Source organism: Oncorhynchus nerka, linkage group LG12 (assembly GCF_034236695.1).
Source record: "Oncorhynchus nerka isolate Pitt River linkage group LG12, Oner_Uvic_2.0, whole genome shotgun sequence".
Taxonomy (NCBI): Eukaryota; Metazoa; Chordata; class Actinopteri; order Salmoniformes; family Salmonidae; genus Oncorhynchus; species Oncorhynchus nerka.
Window position 1 is genome coordinate 33,101,690 of NC_088407.1, and position 19,466 is coordinate 33,121,155.

The 19,466-nt window shown below is 46.5% G+C and overlaps 1 pseudogene; it reads right to left on the reverse strand.

Moving 5' to 3' along the window:
* Nucleotides 1-1,725: 1,725 nt before the first annotated feature.
* On the reverse strand, nt 1,726-18,261 carry LOC115138153 (DNA-directed RNA polymerase II subunit RPB1-like; annotated as a pseudogene).
* Nucleotides 18,262-19,466: the final 1,205 nt, after the last annotated feature.

The window sequence follows — 19,466 nt, forward strand, 5'->3', positions numbered from 1 at the left end:
TGTAAACACATTTGTGCACAAAAATGGAGAGAAATACATTTTTTAATGTGTATGGAAAATGTTTATATTATTTTATTTCAGCTCATGAAACATGGGATCAAAACTTTACATGTTGCATTTATATTTTTGTTCAGTGTATAACACACATTTCTATGTGAATTAGGTGGGGTCGTCCGAAAAGTGACATATTGCAGCTTTAATTTATGGATCAAGCCTTAGCAGTCATTCTGATCTCGTTCCCAATAATCGGCGCTTTAGTTTATTATGTTGCTGTCCAGCGGTTCTGAATTCGCAGTGCACCCAACCGTTCACATTTTTCTGTGCAATAGCCTTTTGATTTGAACATTTGAAAAGTTTTAGTGTGTGTACTGGGCTATTTGGTTACATTTATACACATTACAGCACTTTGGTTTCAATGATAAATATGTATGTTGAAATGGAACCAAATGATCTGTTTCTGTCTTAAGTCCTTATAAAATAGGGTTGATGGGCTAGGCAATAGGATCTACTACGGTATAGGTCGATTGTGATCGTCTGTCTATAACCAGCCTGAGCAGACCTATAACTCCATTCCTATTCTATTCAGAGTAAAGGAATTAATCAAATTGGAAATCATCTATTATCGGGCTGGTTAATCAAATCAAATCAAATTTATTTATATAGCCCTTCGTACATCAGCTGATATCTCAAAGTGCTGTACAGAAACCCAGCCTAAAACCCCAAACAGCAAACAATGCAGGTGTAAAAGCATTAACCGCCCCACCTACTCAGCCAATCAGGAGCCACTACTGTAGTACTCTAGAATGGCTATTTGGAGGCGGCCAGCTTGTAAATCGGTAATTTCACTCATTTGGTCAATTTTGCTGACTGTTGTAGCCTATTGATAGTCGTTGCTTGGCACATTTTGAGGTCTGTCTACATCCTCAAAACATCACTGGAACATCTTCTTCTGGTTTCTATAGGGAAGCAGTGTATTTGACCAGGCCTAACAAATACACCAACCACATTGGAAAAAGAGAAGTCAAATGTCTAAATAGGCTTACTTTGTGACTAATTCAGAAGATCAAGTGACTAGCAAATAAAACAATGTTTTTGTTCAATCAGTATTAGGGCCCAATTCCATTTTGACCTCTTCCCTAAGCACCTACACTTTGTGTTCACAGATTTCAAATAAATTGAGTTATTTGAACCTTCGTTTTTATTATTGCAACTTTCCCACCAAGCCCTCTCATAGGCTTAATGGGGGGTCTACCATGTTGCTTTCACTTATCCATTATTTTCAGATCGGTTGACACCAAACTTTTAGTTGCTCGGGTTAGCGGGTAATGTTTGAAATGGAACAAGGCCCTAACGACATCTGCAGCTATGCTGACAGCTGGCTCTATGTAACTAAACCAGTGGGGATGTGTAAGGAAATGAAGCCTAGTCTCCTGTCATGCAAGTTTGTTTACTAACAAATGTGATTCATATTATTGCCGTAGTCATGATAATCAGTGTAGCGATAACTAATTGCCCTTACAGGGATGGAAAATGTTTTATTGTGTAGTAATATGGGGACGATCGATCAGTTCGTCAAGGTAAAGCCTCATATCTAGAATCTGTTTACCCTCACCCGTATCCTTGTCTTACCCATTAGAATGGAATACTTCATCATATATCCAATTATGAAGGGATTCCTTCAGTTTATTGGTAGGTGACAGCAACTCATACAAATAAGACACAACCTATAGTAAAACTTTTATTTTTTTCTCAAGTCAAAAAAAAAAAAAGATACAGAGAATGAGATATTGGATTGATATCTATACAGTGGCAATTTATTTTTAATTTAAACATTCCTACTCCCAAGACACCCTGCCCAGTCTTTCAACTCAAGAAAACCCTCTCTTTTGACACACACATGGGAGTCCTGGTATGTTGAATTGACTGGGCCACACAGGTAAATCAATGGGATATGGTGGTAGTGGACAAAGTCACCATGTCATGAGGCGATGATGATGGAAGAGACCAATTGCATGAATTTCAACAGTGTATTGACAACACTTCTATTCATTGCAGGTGGTGCAGTCAATTCAAAATCACTTCTGTTGAAAACACATTTGGTAGACAGGACAAGTTGTAGCAAACACGTTCCCGACCACGAACCGGATAAAAATCGTGACAAATTCAGAACACATCCAAGTTCCAGTCCCATCATGGAATTCTACAGGCATAGAATCCCCCCAACCCAGGTACGAACATTAGTAGAAAAAGGACAAACATTGATTTCAAAAACAATCAGGATCACTTGTGGATGAACAAGGAGAGGGAGGAGACCCAGCTAGTCCAATCAAATGTCGGGGGGGGTTGGCTGGAGTATCCATGTTCCATAGGCACGAGAATCAAACACTCATCACCTTTATCAAACTAGGCCTAGTAAAGTGTAAGAGCACCTGGAAGCAAATGCAAAGTGTGTCTATGCTTGGTGGTTTCCATAATCTTCAAGGATTCACTGTCACACTAATGTAGTGGGTAGAGGGTTATAGAGGCCAAAAGTGCTCTGAAATGTCTGGTCTCATAAAAATCACTGAACTGAAACTTCGAGAGGTTTGTTAACCCAAACGAGGGCTTATGTCACCCCCCAGTGTCCAAGAGCGTAACTGACAAACACTAAACTGAACATGAACCTGTCTGTCAACCTAAACTTCCCATTTTCTGCCTGAACCATAGTATAGCCACTTAGCTGTAACATTTACAGTAGGCTATGAAGCGTCACAAATGGACTGCATGCAACATTTTCCTTTTTATATCTTAAAGCAGCAATCAGCAGTTGAAACAAAGCGTCCTCCCCACCACCGTTTCGGTAAAAAGCTGGGGCTGGAGAAATGTAACCACTCAAATTCAAAGACAGAAATGGATGCAAGGACTGACCATCCATGATATCAAAATTAGTTCTAATCATGTTAAGGCTATAGAGTGTTTGTTTACAATGTTAAGTTTCATATTTTGGGTTCTGGCGGGGTACGACAGTTGAACTTAGCTCACGCAGCATTTATTTATAAGTTATATTCTTCAAAAATCAATGGGTATATATCAATTTATGTATCCAAAAATGGAGGTAGCAACTGCTGATTTCCCCTTGAAATGAGAATGGGGTGGCCATCTTGGCCCAACTTCGAGCCGGAGTGGCAGAAACTGAGCAAAGCCATTGGGAAACAGAATGGAAAAGAGAGAACGGGGAAACCTAACTTACTCCCCTCCGTCCCCTGCCCCTTCATCCAAAGTACCTGAACACTGACCCTCTTTGCAAACAGCTCTTACAAAGTCACCAGAAGCAACAAAAAAACAGGAAATAGAAAAACAAAACAATTGAATCTTGAATTTCTCCATTCTTATTCACACAGACGAATAATAGTCCTTTTCCCTCTTAAATACATTTTATGAGCGAGTCCAAACAAAGTAAAGTAGAGAACTCATTTACATTTCCTAATTAGAATTATGGAACAAGGTGGGAGGGATTTCAAATAAGAGATCTTCAACTTAAAACGGGAAGATTAAAATGTATTAACAGGTTGCTACTCATGCAGAAACAATGACAAAAGCAGCCACGCCAACCAACTAGTATCCCTCGTCCACCCATAAACCCTCCATTCTCTCTTAAAAAACAGAATTGACAATTGTCAGATATTATTACTAAGTCTTCCATAAACCCAAATTTGACCAGTTTTAAAAAAGTGGTTTGCTGAAAAAAAAAAAAACTGCTTTTTGCTGTTGAACACAACTCATCTAACGGTGAAGGGTACAGGGATGCTGGTGGGTGTTTTGACATCTTTCAGGTTCGACTTTAGGTGGGGGAGGGTTGAGGGGAGAAAGGGTTTATTTGGAACGCCGTGGAGAGGTTACAGAAATGGCAATAACATCTCCACGGAAAGCATATTTTGCCCAGTACACCAGTCTCTCTCTCAGCATCTGTGGCCTGACCCTCCCCCCTTCCTAGGCGATCTTCATCTGCAGCCCTGTACTTAGTGCTGCAAGGAATACAACTACTCTTTTCACCTGCAGTATTCAAGCAACCCCGTTCCAGTACTACTTGAACTCCACTGTTCTGAACTGCAGATTAGTAATAGTGTTTCAATTCTGTTCAATCCAATTCCGGTCAACTCATCTCCTTCAACTCTGGCCTGTCTTCTGACATGAAAATGAAAAAAAAAATCCGCTCAACTTTTTTCTTCCAACCAAAACTGGCAGCAACTACTTTACATTTAGAAAAGAAAAAACTAAAGATTATGTACGTTTTAGTAAAATATGCAATAAAGAATCAGCTCAAGTCCTCTAGCTTCTCTTTTTTTGGGGGGAAGCTTAAAAGCTTTTTAAGGAGATAAATACAATCCACTGGTAGCTTTTCAAAGGCTTTTGGCAATACTCGAGCTCCCCCGTACAACTACACATCAACACTGAAGAGTTCAGAGAAAGACTGGGTACAGGTAAACAGGGGGGTTGAAAAGAGGGACGTTTTTGTCAATGTGGTAACCACATCGCTCTCCCTCTGCTTTCTCCTGGGTTCTTAACTTTGCTTCAACACCCGCGTGAACATTAAAAAACAAAACAAAATGTGTAGATCAAAAGGCAGCCTTATTCCTCTTGCTAAACAGTTCAAGTCTATCAAATACATAGTAGTAAATATTTTAGGGGGCCCTCCCCCGAGATGGAAGAGGCTGGGGTACAGTGGTCCGAGGGAGGGTCCCCAAAATAAAATAAATTCACAAGTGGGACCCCCAGGGTTTTTTTTTGTCATGACTCTCCAAGGCCAAACCACCAGCACTACCAGCAGAGGGGCTATCCTTCAGTATTACAGCCCCAGTCCAGGGCCTTTGAGTAGGGCAGTGAGAGGCCCCTCAGCCCCCTCTCTTCCTCCTGGCTCCCTCAGTTGTTCTCCTCGTCACTGTCATCTGGGCTGATGGCCGGGCTGGTGAGGGTGAAGCTGGGCGAGGGGTTGCTGTAGCCCGGGGACAGGGGGCTGTAGGTGGACCCTTTGGGGCTAGTGGGCGAGTAGGTGGGGGAGGTGGGAGAGTATTTGGGTGAGGTTGGGGAATAGGTTGGGGAGGTGGGGGAGTACTTGGGGCTGGTGGGGGTGTAGGTGGGCGAGGTGGGGAGTAGGTGGGCGACGTGGGGCTGTACTTGGGGGTCGTCGGGAGTAAGTCGGGGAAGTGGGTGAGTATTTGGGAGAGGTCGGGAGTACTTGGGCGAGGTGGGGGAGTATTTGGGGGAGGTGGGGGTGTACTCTGGAGAGCTGGGGGAGTAAGAGGGGACGTAGGTGTGTATTTGGGGGAGGTGGGTGAGTAGGAAGGAGAGCTGGGGCTGTAGGAGGGAGAGCTGGGGGTGTAGGTGGGCGACTGGGGGTGAAGCGCGGGCTAGAGGGAGAGTAGGACGGAGAGGTGGGAGAATAAGAGGGGGAGGTAGGGGAGTAGTTGGGGCTGGTGGGGGTGTAATTGGGGGAGGTGGGGGAGTAGGAGGGAGAGGTGGGGGAGTAAGAGGGGAGGTGGGGGAGTAACTGGGAGAGGTGGGGGTGTAGTTGGGTGAAGAGGGGCTGTAGCTTGGAGAGGTGGGGGAGTAAGAGGGGGAGGTAGGGGAATAGGAGGGGAGGTAGGTGAGTAGGAGGGTGAAGTGGGTGAATAGGAGGGGAGGTAGGTGAGTAAGAGGGTGAGGTAGGGGAGTAGCTAGGCGATGTGGGGCTGTAGCTTGGAGACGTGGGGCTGTAGCTGGGGAGGTAGGGGAGTAGGAGGGAGATGTGGGGGAGTAGGAGGGAGATGTGGGTGAGTAGGAGGGGAGGTGGGGGAGTAACTGGGGGACGTAGGGGAGTATGAGGGTGAGGTTGGGGAGTAGCTGGGGGAGGTGGGTGAATAGGAGGGTGAGGTGGGGCTGTAGTTGGGGCTGGTGGGAGAGTAAGAAGGGGAGGTTGGGGAGTACGAGGGGGAGGTTGGGGAGTAGCCCGGGCTTTGCGGGGTGTATCCCCCAGGAGAGCGGGGCTCGTAGGCCGGGGAGGTGGGGGAGTAGTTGGGAGACATGGCACCTCCTGGAAAAGTAAACAAGGAATTAATTCCAAAAAGGTCCTGTGTCAGTTGATATTTCAAACCAAACTGGGTGTTTTGTATGGTGACTAACCTGGAGAGGGGATATAGGGGCTGGCTGGCCCCGGGGACCCAGGAGATCCAGGGGTAGGGGACCAGGCCGGGGAGTAGCCCGGAGAGAAGCCACTGGCGTCGGACGCTGCGCTGGGAGAAAAGCCTGCAGCTCCAGGGGTCATCCCGCTGCCTGGAGGTCAAAGAGTCAGAGTATGAGTTAATGGAACAGTACAGTAGGTGGTATGGAATACGCTGTACTACCAGGATATTGTCAAAGTCAACCCAGTTTGGGGCTTACCGATGCTGGGGGACCAGGCACCGTAGGCGGGGGTGGCTCCAGTGTTCCAGGGGGTCATGGCTGGAGACATGCCACTCATGGGGCTGGGCGCAGAGCCAAAGAACATTCCGGTGGCTAACAAGAGGAAATAGAGAAGGAGAGACGTACCGACATTTCATTATCTAAAAGTGGATACTTTGTGTATCTATTTTGCTTAGAATGTTGGCTTTTTACAACATAGTTACACTCAGAACTTAATCAAATCTTAGACAAATTGGTCTGCACCAGTCCATTTCTGACCTCACATCTGTCTAAATTCAAACCTTGGGAGTTGATCTGGTGATGGGAACAGCCACATCGCGTGAACAATTACGTTAAATCACACTGCGCGGAAAACAACTTCTCCATTATACTCTCGGCCACTCACGTCCAGCCACGCTGATCCCGGGGATGTTGGTGGGGATCTCCATGCCGTATTTGCACTTCTCAGCGTCCAGCAGCAGGTCGAAGCAGCCCGTCCCGCAGGGGGCCAGCTGGCCCAGCATGATGTTCTCAGACACACCCTTCATGGGGTCACTCTCCCCGTGGGACGACGCCTCCATCAGCACATCCACCTGGGACAGGGAGGATGTTGACGGTGAGTGGTGGAGTACACAGGGTTGCTGACACAATCATTTGAATTTCATCGTTTAACCTTTTGTTTATACCGATTCCTTTCATTGAGATTTTTTTTTTTTTTTAAGTCTCTGTCATCAGAGACGTGTTGGTCTAGTCGAGGTTGGTAACTAGAACGGTCCTATGAAGTTCTCAAATGAAGTAGCGTTATGGATAATGTAGCTAGTGGAAGAGCCAACTGACGACTGTCGTAAAATGGTAAGTACGGCCTACTAACACAATACTGGACCACAAAACAACCAAGTCCCATCGCCTCCCCTTCCCTCCCTCCACTTTCCCCCGTCCGAAACACTCACAGTCTCCTCAAAGGAGCACTTCATGAGGGGTCCCGTGTCCTGTCTGTTGATGCCGTGACGCGTGATGGCCATCAGGTGACCGCGGCAGGTCATGGTGTCGCAAAGCAACGACAAGTGGCGGTAGTTGACGTAGGAACCGTCAAAGGAGATGACGTGGTTCAACTCCCTCTCCAGAGCCTTGCGCACAGCCTCGATACCCAGTACCTAGAAAGGAGGGGGGGGTGAGTAATGATATCCCATTTTTTTTGGTTTGACTATGCTGTTATTCATGTACTTCTCAGGTTTAGCAGTAAAGTAGCGATGAATAGGTTTAACAATGTCGAGTTGGAATTTTGTGTTTAACTCCAAGAGTGCTTTGGTGAATTTAAACTCGAAAGTATAGCCAAAATTGTAACGGACATTTAAACTGGTCCCTTACGACAGACAATACAAATGAGAAATCATATTTTTTTTTAAAAGTCTGTCGTAACCATCGGTAACTACAATAGTTACCTAAAACTACTGTAGCTAGCTATTGTAACTATCACAGGCATTTGTAACGATGGTATCTATCTGTTATCATCGGTGACCGTAGTCTAATCGGTACTATTATAATCGATCGGTTACGATCATAACTTGCGTGGCTATCCAACTGTGGTACCTAACCGTACCGTGAAGATCTCTACGATGTCGTTGGAAGTGGTTCTGACGGGGTCCACATCCTTCTCGCTGAGGACCCTCATCAGTCCCACGCCATCTGTCTCCAGGATCCACTCCTGCAGGGCCTTGAATTCTCCCTCCTCCGTAATGATGATCTTCTTCTTGTTGTCCGTCTGGGGCAAGTGCATGTACACCTAGGGGAGAGGAGACAGGGGAAGTACTATAGATCAATAGAATTATAGTAATATTAAAGATCTGGGTAGGTTACTGCCATGTTGTTTAGGTCAATCAGTTCGTATGAGATATCGAAGACTATTGGGTGAAGATGTTAAAACGCTGCCGCGGCGCAGTTTAATAGAAAAAGGAACAAAGTACGTGTTTGTGTGACCCCCTCCGTTACCTTGCTGATCTGCTCGATGCCCTGCAGCGTCATGTCCGTCAGCATGTTGGATTCGATGCACCTCAGGAACACGTCGTCGTCCATCTTGTCCACTACCTCCTCGTCCTCGTGGAATTTGTTCTCGTCGCTGTTCATGATACGGATTCGCAGAACCAGCTTCTCGGCGTTGTCGTCATTGAAGATACAGTTCAGGTCGTCTCCGAAACCTTCGGGGAGAGAGGTCGCATATAGCAATATGGTGCGTGGGGGTCCTTTTAACCGGAATGCTTCATTATATACTCAAATAAAGTATTGGAAGTGTGTGTGTGTGTGTGTGTGTGTCCCCACCTGCATTGATCTTCTCAGCGATCTGCTCCATGGTCAGCTTGCGGTCAGTCATGTGTTTGCGGTCGAGCTCAATGCGGAGCAGCCAGGGGGAGATGCGGGTCACGTCGAAGTCGGGCATCTCATAGTAGACGTTGACCCACTCCTGGTCCTCCGTCACCACCGTACTCTGGGGGTTAGGGTCGTAGTAGATGGCCGTGTTGGCTGTCACCTGGCAGGAGGGAGGGAGGATGGTTGGTTAATTATTGTAAAAATCAGTAAGCAACCTGTAAAAGCAGATATTGTAATAACTTAAAATGTATTAATAACATTTAATAATCTCTTAAAGTAAAACAAGGTGTGAGAAATAAATGTTGGTCTGACAAATCACCTTTCTGAGGGTGGTGTGTTCCAGGCGACAGAGGATATCCTTGGCCCTCTCGGCGTCGCGGGCCGCCTGGCCCAGCAGGAACACGGTGAGGGACGGGGTCTTGGGCCGCTTGGAGATGTTAATCAACTCCTTGAGACGCGGCACGCCCAGGGTGACGTTCTTGGCCGACACGCCGGCGTAGTGGAAGGTGTTCAGGGTCATCTGGGTGGCGGGCTCTCCCAACGACTGGGCAGCTAACGCCCCCACCATCTCACCCGGATGGGCCTAGAGGAGGGAGAAGAAGTGTTCAGAATAAAATGCTGGAATTAGATTAGTGAAATGACAGAAAACAGAAAAGCCAAGCATGGATTCATTCCTAAATTATGCTGTAAAAAAATATCCTAGATCACGCTCTATCTAGGCTTGGTTTTCTACACTGTCCATATACATCTAATCCCATCTCTTTAGTTCATAGCAATCAGTTTAGGTGTTGACCCTCGATCTCCCCCTTCAACCTCTCCCAGCACACTCTGTGTGTGTGTGTGTGTGTGAGAGAGAAAAGAAGAGATTCGACTCACAATGGATTGGTTGAACTTGGACTCAATTTCCCCCAGCAGCCAGTCGTAGGCCTCGGTGCTCAGTCTGAACTCGTCTGTCATGCGTCGGGAGCTCAACGTGGAGCGCAGGTGGATGTTGAAGAGCAGCGTGGCGTTCTGCTGGGCCTGTCTACTCAGGTGGTCCTCGCCGTTCACAATCACCAACTTCTTACTCAGCTCCTGGACACCTGAGGCATGCAGACAAGAGCAGGGAGAAGTTTAAGAAGGTCATACGGGTCATTCTAGAGCTTATTTATCCTGGCTAGTGGTAGAGAAAATTGCTTCGAGAGATTTCGATTTGGTACCAAGACTGCAGAAATGTCAACGCGATTTACTTGGTTACTGAACAAAAAGTGTTGCAAATTCTTGTCTTTCGTAGCTAGAGCTACGGTTTACACCAAAAAGTGTAATCAACCTTTTAAAACTCAAGATGATATGGCACATCTTTAGGGGGTTTCTTCAAATATGATGGTGGCTGCAAAGTGTACGAGTGTGGTAGATACCTACCCTGCACGACTCGTAGGGGGTTGAGGTCTGTGGGGGTGCGGGGGTTGATCCTGAAGATCTTCTGGGCGTTCCAGATCATCCTGGCCAGGTTGCAGGGCAGCACCACCTAGTGGGGCGCAGGGACATGTCGCCTTTAGTGTTGGACAGCCCTGTTGCGTTGGTCTGAATCAGTGGGATATGCTAGCAGTGGTGACGTGTGTGAGAGTACATGGAAGTGAATGAGTTATGCAGGTGTGCGTGTGGAGAACCTGGAGATGTACGCCAGGTGTATGCACAGATGAGCCAGGATGTGAACACATACGCTACTGTAACGTGTCCTGAACTGTTAATTCATTTTTCCTGTTTTATCACCCCCCCCCACGTCTCAATATTACAATGAAACGTCGAGAGATAAAAATAGATGTTCTGTCCATGTCAATGCTTAAAGGCCCAGTGTAGTCAAAAATGTGACCGCTGATTGAAATCAACCAGTTATTTGATGAGAAGAATAACTGCTGCACTGTGCCCTTAAGGCTTGTGATTTGCCTGTTGGAGACCCCTGTGCTAGTGTGCCTCTCTCTCCCTCACCTTGCTGTCCCCAGTGGGGAAGATGGCCCTCAGAATCTCTCTGTCCTCCTTCATCTTCTCATACTCCCTCTCCAGGGCACTTTGCACCTGGGCGTTGGTCATCACGTCCTTCACCACGTCCTCCTGCAGGGTGCGCCTCAGAGCCCGCTCGTTGGTGCAGTCAAATCTGAACCTAGTGGCCCCGAGGGTGGATTAGGGAAGGATGAGATAAGACAGACAGTAGAGAGTTCAGGCAGTTGACCGTGGACAGTGAGCTGCTGTTTTTAAGACCGTCCTATAGTAGTGATTAGACAGAGGGTTTAGCATTAGGGCATGGGTGATTAAGGTCGTGGAGAGGTGAAGTCTATGATATCCAATGTCAGACGGTCAACCAATAGGAGAGGAAAGCTTGTACTAGTTTTTTTTTAAACGAGTACAATCAATCATCGAATGACTAAGATGGAATACAGCATTAAACACATTCATAGACCTCAATGAGTGCACAAGCCTGGTGTCAGATCAGTTTTCCCTGTATAGCCAACTCATATGGTCGTTGGCACGACAGTGACCAGCTTTGGGAATTGGCCTGACAGCTCCAACGAATCTAGTACCCTTATCCACCATTGTACTTCCCCGTCCCCCTCTCTCGCCACTCACTTCTTCTCGAAGGCCTTGTTTGAGGGTTTGAGCGTGGCCATGTTCTGGAACTCCACAGCCTCCCCGGCCAGGCCGTCCTCTCCGTATCGCAGCTGCACCACCTGGTTGATGGAGTTCCTCACCGTGGCGTCGTACTTCACCATCACAGACTCCATGGACTTGATCAGACGACGCTGGATGTAACCTGAAGGACATCAGATGAGGTTAGAAGAGTCATTTAAACCTGAGGGGAAAATCCACCTACCTACTGAACTATCATTGCGGTCATGCGTCTCCTCTCCCTAATCGTGCAGGGATCGTAACAGTCACCCCTTCATTAACAAGCGCTTCTAATAAGCTTATAGCCCGACCCTAACCTCTACCCCTTGCCTCTCCCCCTTCAAATCATCAGTCGCTGTCACCAACATCTTCTCCCGCATACCCTCAGTATGTTGTCAGTACAGGATCTTATTTTAAAATGTATGTAGTCCTTGAGCCGTTCTTGACATAATACAGAACATTAATAGACACGTTTCATGTTGTGTGGACCCCAGGAAGAGTAGCTGCTGCATTCGCAACAGCTAATGGGGACCCTTAATAAAAAATAAACTCTTGCTTCCCCCCCCCCTTCACTCACCAGTCTCGGCGGTCTTCACAGCCGTGTCGATAAGCCCCTCCCTGCCACCCATGGCGTGGAAGAAGAACTCTGTGGGCGTGAGGCCGGCTAGGTAAGAGTTCTCCACGAAGCCTCTGCTCTCGGGGCCGTAATCATCCTTGATGAAGTGGGGGAGAGTTCGGTGCTTGAAGCCGAAGGGGATGCGCTTACCCTCCACGTTCTGCTGCCCCACCACCGCAATAACCTGAGGGCCAGAGAGATGGAGATGAGGGACAGACGGTAGAGAAAGAAAAAGTGTGCGAGGTTACGGGGGTGTAAATCGAAGCCCGTTGTCCGCGGTCATCCCTAGAGGAACACCGTGTGCCATTTGAAAATCCACCGACGTCTGACACAATCCTGGGCCGTGTTCAGTAGGGCACACCGTAGTGTAGCGTTTCAAAACACTTGTAACGGGGGGGGGCATTTATTTGACTTTTTTTCCGTTGATCCCTGGACGTACCTGAGAGATGTTAATCTTGGAGCCTTTGGAGCCGGCCACCACCATAGACTTGAAGTTGTTGTACTCAGACAGGGACTTCTGGGCGGAGGAACCCGTTTTGTCACGGGCGTCGTTTAGGATGCGATTCACCTGGTTCTCAAAGGTCTGCCTCAGAGTGTTGCCAGGGGTGGGCTCCAACTCGTTGTTGTGGGCCTTCTCAATTACCTGGATAGGAATACAGGAAGAAAATGAAGGGAGTTGGAGACAGAGGGGCTCACATCGTTTATTCCATTCTATATTATCTCAAAAGGAATTTCCAGAGGATGTCCCCACCGTGAATACAAGAGGATTTATTTTTGAAGGAATATTCTGGAAGTTTGAAGGCATATTTCAGAGTCACCGTGAGAGAAGGGACCTACCTCTATTACATCCTGTTTGGCCTTCTTGATGGTGTTCTGGATGTCCAGGTACGTCTTCGCATCAGCAATGGAGTCACCAATACCGATAGAGGCACCTACAGAGAGAAAATATGAATATTAAGAAAAACAGGGTAACAGTGACTAAAATATCTGCAATTAGAGGAATTTAACTCCTAACCCCAAAAATTGAACAGATAATTGATGATTTCAAGTGGATTTCAAAGGAGTTGCCTTTCTACCCACTGATGCCCCCTTCCCAGTGTCCACTCAGCCCAGGTCCTTACCCTCAATGAGCAGCCAGTTGTTGACCACCGTCTGGATGTTGGAGTAGAAGAGGCGGGTGACGTCGTGGCCCATCTCCAGGAAACAGATGTGGACCAGGGAGCCAGCAGAGGTACCCAGTGACTTCTTACACAGGATGCCCATGATCAGCTCCCCGTTCTCCACTATCACCTGGGGAAACAGACATGACATTAGATCATAGTATTTTACACACATTGGGTTAGGATCCATTCATGGTTCTGTGTTAGGTGTGGCTAGCGTTCTGGCACAAAATGGCTGCCTTTTTACACATTTGTGGTAAAGTGCAAGCATTATAAGATGGGAACTTATAAACCACAATGGAACTAAAAAGAAAGTACACAATAAAAGCCTGTATTCCGCGCACACTATCACTACAACAGTTGTTCTACAAATCCTCATTGTCACGAGAATCTCAGGGTGTTGCCAGTTTAGTGTTCCTACCTTGGTGTCCCCGGGAGAGATGTGCTTGTAGGGCCCACTGTCCTCCTCGTCTGGGTGGGTGCTGTGTGTTCGGATGGCGTTGATGTGGCCCGGGATGATAAGGCTGAAGATCTGCTTGCCCGTCCAGAGCGGCCTGGGCTTCAGGATGGCTGGCTGGGGCACCTTGCCGTCCCACGTGGACAGGAACATCAGGAGGTTCATCACATCGCCCTGAGGGACAGATCATATTAGCGAATAAGTGGAGGAAAGACTTATGTGTTTGGGGCTGATCTATCCCTTTAAAAACATTGCCCTCCTTACCCTCTCTAGGAAGACGTCCCTTTTGGTGAACTTGCGCACAGCGGTGAGGGTGTCCTGCACGATGCCCATGACGGGCCTGTTGGACTGGGGGTGACGATCATACGAGGCACCATGGCAAGCTCCTGGATCTCAGCTCTCGTTTCCAGGGACTGAGGGAGATGCAGGTTCATCTCATCCCCGTCAAAGTCAGCATTGTACGGAGTGGTTACACTGTGGAACAGAGCAGAGTAAAGTAGTTAATGTAAAGTAGTTAACATCCGTTTTATGTCATATGGTCAATGTGTTCGCGTTTGCTTTTATTTTTTTTGTGGGGGGGGGGGGGGATTGAGCCGAGAAAAATAATCCGATACTACATGAGCACTAGTCCCAATCCTGGGTGTAGTCTGAAACAGGGATAATTCTAGACTTGATAGATGTACCTGAGGTTCATTCGGAAGGTGGACCAGGGAAGGATTCGGACTCTGTGCCCCATCATAGACATTTTATGTAAAGTGGGCTGTCTGTTGAAGATGATGATGTCACCGTCGCACATATGTCTTTCCACCTGATGGGAACAAAAATGAGTTCATAAAAGTGACATTGCATCACATCAAGTCCAAGTCACTCGGTAAACATTCCACAAATGACGACCATCTCGTCTTTTGAGGGTCACCTTGTAGCCGATCTGGAGGTGAAGGTCACTTGGTTTGGGGTGGAACCGCAAGTCGATTCTGTCCCCGTTGTCTCGGATGATATATTTGGCTCCAGGATACTGGCTGTTGCCTCTGCGCACCAACTCCTGTAACCTGGTGACATATAGGACTGTGAACATTAGAACCAACACACGGTCAGTTTAAACACTAAACAATTGGTTTAGTCTCTCTGCCGTACCTGTCAATGTTAAAGGGTGTGACGATTTCTGGGAAAGTCATGTTGGCGGCGATGGAGCGCGGGACGCCCACTTGGTCGATCTGCAGGTTGGGGTCGGGGGTGATGACTGTTCGGGCGGAGAAGTCCACACGTTTCCCCATCAGGTTACCTCGGACTCGCCCCTCCTTCCCCTTCAGACGCTGTTTTAAGGATTTGAGCGGGCGGCCCGATTTTTGCATTGCCTGGGCGTTTAGAGAAAGTTCAATATCAGCACAAGCAGATTCAGAACAGAGCTGGCGATCCTTCACAACTATCAGAAATCACTGAAAATGAAATAAACCCAGTTATTATGGGTTGAATAGGTGGTCTTATGGGTCTAACAAAAGAGCACTTTTAATTGTATTCTTTAGTCTTACTTCTAATGTATGTTGACAGTGTTCAATTCAAACAAAGACAGTAAAAGTACATATCTATAGTAACAATCCACATTGGCATGGGTAAGTAGTACAGTAATGTTGTGCCAATTGGTGCCCTCAAGCGTCACTGCTACTGTGCGTACCCTGGGCAGGCCTGGCAGCTCGTTGTCCACCATGGTGGCCACGTGGAACTGCAGCAGCTTCACGTCCTCGGCGATGACGTGGGCCGCCGCGCCGCTCTGCTCGTTCCGCCGCAGCTGGTTGTTGATCTTGACTATGTCGGCCAGCTTGTGTGTCAAGTCGTCCTGGGTGACAGGGAAATGGACACGACGCGGTTAAACGACGATGGTAAAACAAACGAGTTGAACAATCTCAACAGCGGCAGGCAAAATGACCCGAAAGTCACCAAACCCCCTTCAATTGTTGACATTTCGCTGAAAACTCTTCAACGGCTAGTCATTCTTCCTCACCTGGTTACGGGCGGAGCCCTGCATGACGACGGCGGGCCGGACAGCTAGCGGCGGCACAGGGAGTACCGTGACAATCATCCACTCGGGCCGGGAGAACTTGGGATCAAGGCCCAGGATGACGTCCTCCTCGTCCGAGATGCGTTTGAAGATCTCGTAGACACGCTCGGGGCTCAGGAGGATCTTCTTCTCCTGCGAGTCCTCGTTCACGTGCTTCCACTCGGCATACAGCTCCAGGCCCGACCGGCGGATACGTGGCTGGTAGCGCCCGCAGCCACCATGGCCCTGGGAGAGGGAAGGAGAGTGTGTGTTACAAGAGGACCACGAGGAAATAAAATATATCTTACTACGTGAGATGAGAACACAAAAAGAAAAGAAAAATATGCGTTTAAGTATTGATGGCCCACAAATGACAAGCGTCCCCGCTGACAGTACCTTTTCCTTAGTGATGTCCTCACTGTCGTGCTCCACTCCAAACTTGTTATCCATCTCCTCTCCGCCCTCGCAGATGTTCTTGCCTTTACACAAGTCATACACGTGGGTCAGACGCTTCCTGGGCTGCCCCTTGGACTTCTGCAGGATGTCTTTGATCTTTGGATTATTCTAGAAGGAAGGAGACACCAGGGCCTTTCTTTAACGTTGCAGATAGAAATACCACAAATAGAGCCGACGGGATTCCTCATTCTACATGTCAGAAATGCATGTTCGTTCAACATAGCATATTTATATCTGAACGTTTCAAAGTGGTACATCCTGCTGAACACGCCCCATCGCATCAACAAGTCAATGGAATATGTGTAATATAATTCCATGTAAGGACTAACATGTAATCATTAGTATGCCTTGATCCATAATTCGTATACCCATCAAAAAAAATCAATTAGATATATCAGGAGTATATGCCGTGTTAAATATTCTGTGTATGCTGTGCGGCATAGAAGTAGGCGTATTGTTTTTTGTCTGGAGTGTGCCATGTTGTGAGCATCACAAGTACTGAATACGGGAGCAGATTGGTACATGTTACATATAGGTTGTGTAGCGGTAGTGTGAGGAAGGAATGGAGGGTTACGGACCGTGTCGACCAGCAGCTTGGAACAGGAGTAGCAGACACACCGGAGGACCTTCATGATCTTGTTGACGAAGCCCACGTGGAACACCGGCTTCGCCAGCTCTATGTGGCCGAAGTGGCCCGGGCATTCTGTCATGTTACCTGAACAGCGAAAACAACTATGTTTAAAAAAATAAAACATTCCAGCACAGTAGTGGTGGCCTTAACCACAAAATTACAACATCCTGGTAACTTCCTGTACCTGCACATGTTTGACACCTTCCGGATCGTTCGATGACCCCTTGTCTGGGGTCCATCAACCCACCGAGTTTGGGACGCCCTCCTTCTGTGGTCTCGGGGTACTTGATTCCCCCTTCTGTGACAGACATCCGTTTCTAGAGGGAGAACCATGGTCAACACCAAATCCGGTACCAAAAAATAAATAGCCTAAGTAAATACACATAGAACAGTAAAGCAGTCACAAGTTTACAGACATTGGAAAATGGCTTACATATTTCTCAAGGTCAGGTGAAACTCCAAAACAAATAACCCCTGCGAAATCAGTGATTGAAGCAAGATATGACAGCCGTACCTACTCCTCTATAAGAACATTGGTACACTTTGATCAAAGTTGCATTTCTAAACCAGCATTGATACTCGGACAAATCAATTGAGGTCCAATTAATTGGATAAAATCAATTGAGGTGAGCAAATTGACTAGAGGATTATGTAAACAATGTATTCTATTGCCAAGACACCATTAGTCAAAAACTAATAATAAAACATAACGTAAAGAAAACATGCATAGCTTTGACTTTAATGACGTTACCTTTTATTATGATATACCACATATAGATTACAACAAGAGGGAACATCTAGTGTTTGTGAATGTAACTTTCTGGGAACAGAACAAAATATCCAAGTTCAGTAAAGTAGCTAAATGTATTTGTTTACATGTATTTGAAAAATAAAAAGGGAGTTTGATTCATGACATATATGGTTTAGCTCAGATGGAAAATACTGTGTGTGCTGAAAGTTTGTCGAACTTCCTACAACATGCTGTTGCTAGCTAGCTAGCTCAAGCTCCAACATGGCTTAGCTAGCTAACGTTAGCTAGGCTAGCTGTAAGCTACTTCCTTTGTAGCACATCCATTGTCATCAATGATACATTCTAGGTATAGTCATGTAAAAGTAAGATCAATGTGAGAACGTTTAGAAAGTAAACGAATCCCCCCACCCCAAAGCAAAACCTACAAGCTCATCTGGGCTGATGATGCCGAATTGCACTCTCTTGATGAGGCGCAATGGGCATGCGCTGTCGCCGGAGGGCGGTCCGTGCATCCTGTCTATTCAAAGAGACGCGTCCTCCCTCCGCACGCCGCTTTTGTAAGAAGGAATAGCTTTAAATTGTCACCAGGACTCTGGCCAGACCGCCAAAGGTGACCGGAATGTCTCCGAAAGCGATATCCTGAGAACCCACGTTGTTTACTGCCTTAGGAGTCTATTTATTTACGCTTTACTCCTATCTGCTATGACTACCAGCTGTCCCCCTTTCTTTTCCTGATCTACACTCCAGCGCGCTCTAAGCGCATCTGAGCTTGAAAACGGCCAACGCGTGTTTATATAGACAGGAGACTTTGGTACAGGTTGACACACTCAACGAAGCAGGGGCTGAACAGTCAGGAGGCGGGTTATGGATCTGTGTAGTAAAACGTTAATTGGCTACACAGGATCACAACATGAATAATGTATTTCATAAGACGCATGACCAATGGCAGCTTACGTTTTCTTCATTAACCAATTGAAACATAAGGCGGGCACTAAATTGGCTGACATGTTCACCATTGGTCAGATCAGAGCAGAGGAGGGGCTACAATGTATATTTGGTTGTAGTTCTATTAATATTCAATAAGATGCCGTGTGGTTGGTCAATTATAATATTAATGTACATTAGTACATAAAGATTGACCAATGGCTATAGAGATATGACGGCGTTGGGATAACTTTCGTTAAACCCGCCTTGTTCCCGATCTTTGCCGAATTTGACCGATTCGTAATTTTTCCCTCTAAGCAAAACTAAAAAAAATCTGTCTTGTCTCGTTCGTCTCGCTCTGGATCAGCTACGACTCTGGAAAAAGAAGCTTGCGCATGAGGCCTACCTCGACCTTTCGTAAATCAAAGGCATATTTAACTAGTTTGTTATTTGTTTTGTATTTAAAACCAGTTTATTGTAGTTCGTTTTTGACCTTTTTTAAGAATATGTCGAAATTACTGTTATTTTATGACAACATTTTGGTTTTTACGGGACTATGCAAGAATCCTCGGTCTCCAGTATCAAGCGATCAGTGTTCTTTTCAGTACTTCAACTGGGAAAGTCTGGGGAAAGCCTGCGGTGTTAAATTACAATACCCGTGAAATACTTTACCATAATTCAAACGGAAAAGCTTGAAATACACGTTTTCAGAGCAAACGTCGCTATAATTTGTAATGTAAATGGAAGATTTTTCTGAATTAGGGACGAGATTGGAAGGCCACGTTTAACGCAGTGACACAGCCTGGCTTTGGCGGTAAGAAGTGTCTCGTTAGCTAACAAAAGTCCATGCAAAATTAAAAATGTATAGTTATGAACTAGTAACATCAACTAGTAAGCTAACATTTGGTTGGTGTTAAGTCAAGTATTAATGTTTTATTATCCTCGAGTTAGATAATCGCTTAAGAATACTTAGTAGGTAACGTTGGCTTGTTGGAGATGCGGCCAGCTAGCAGCGTTACCCCTTTGTGGGAGC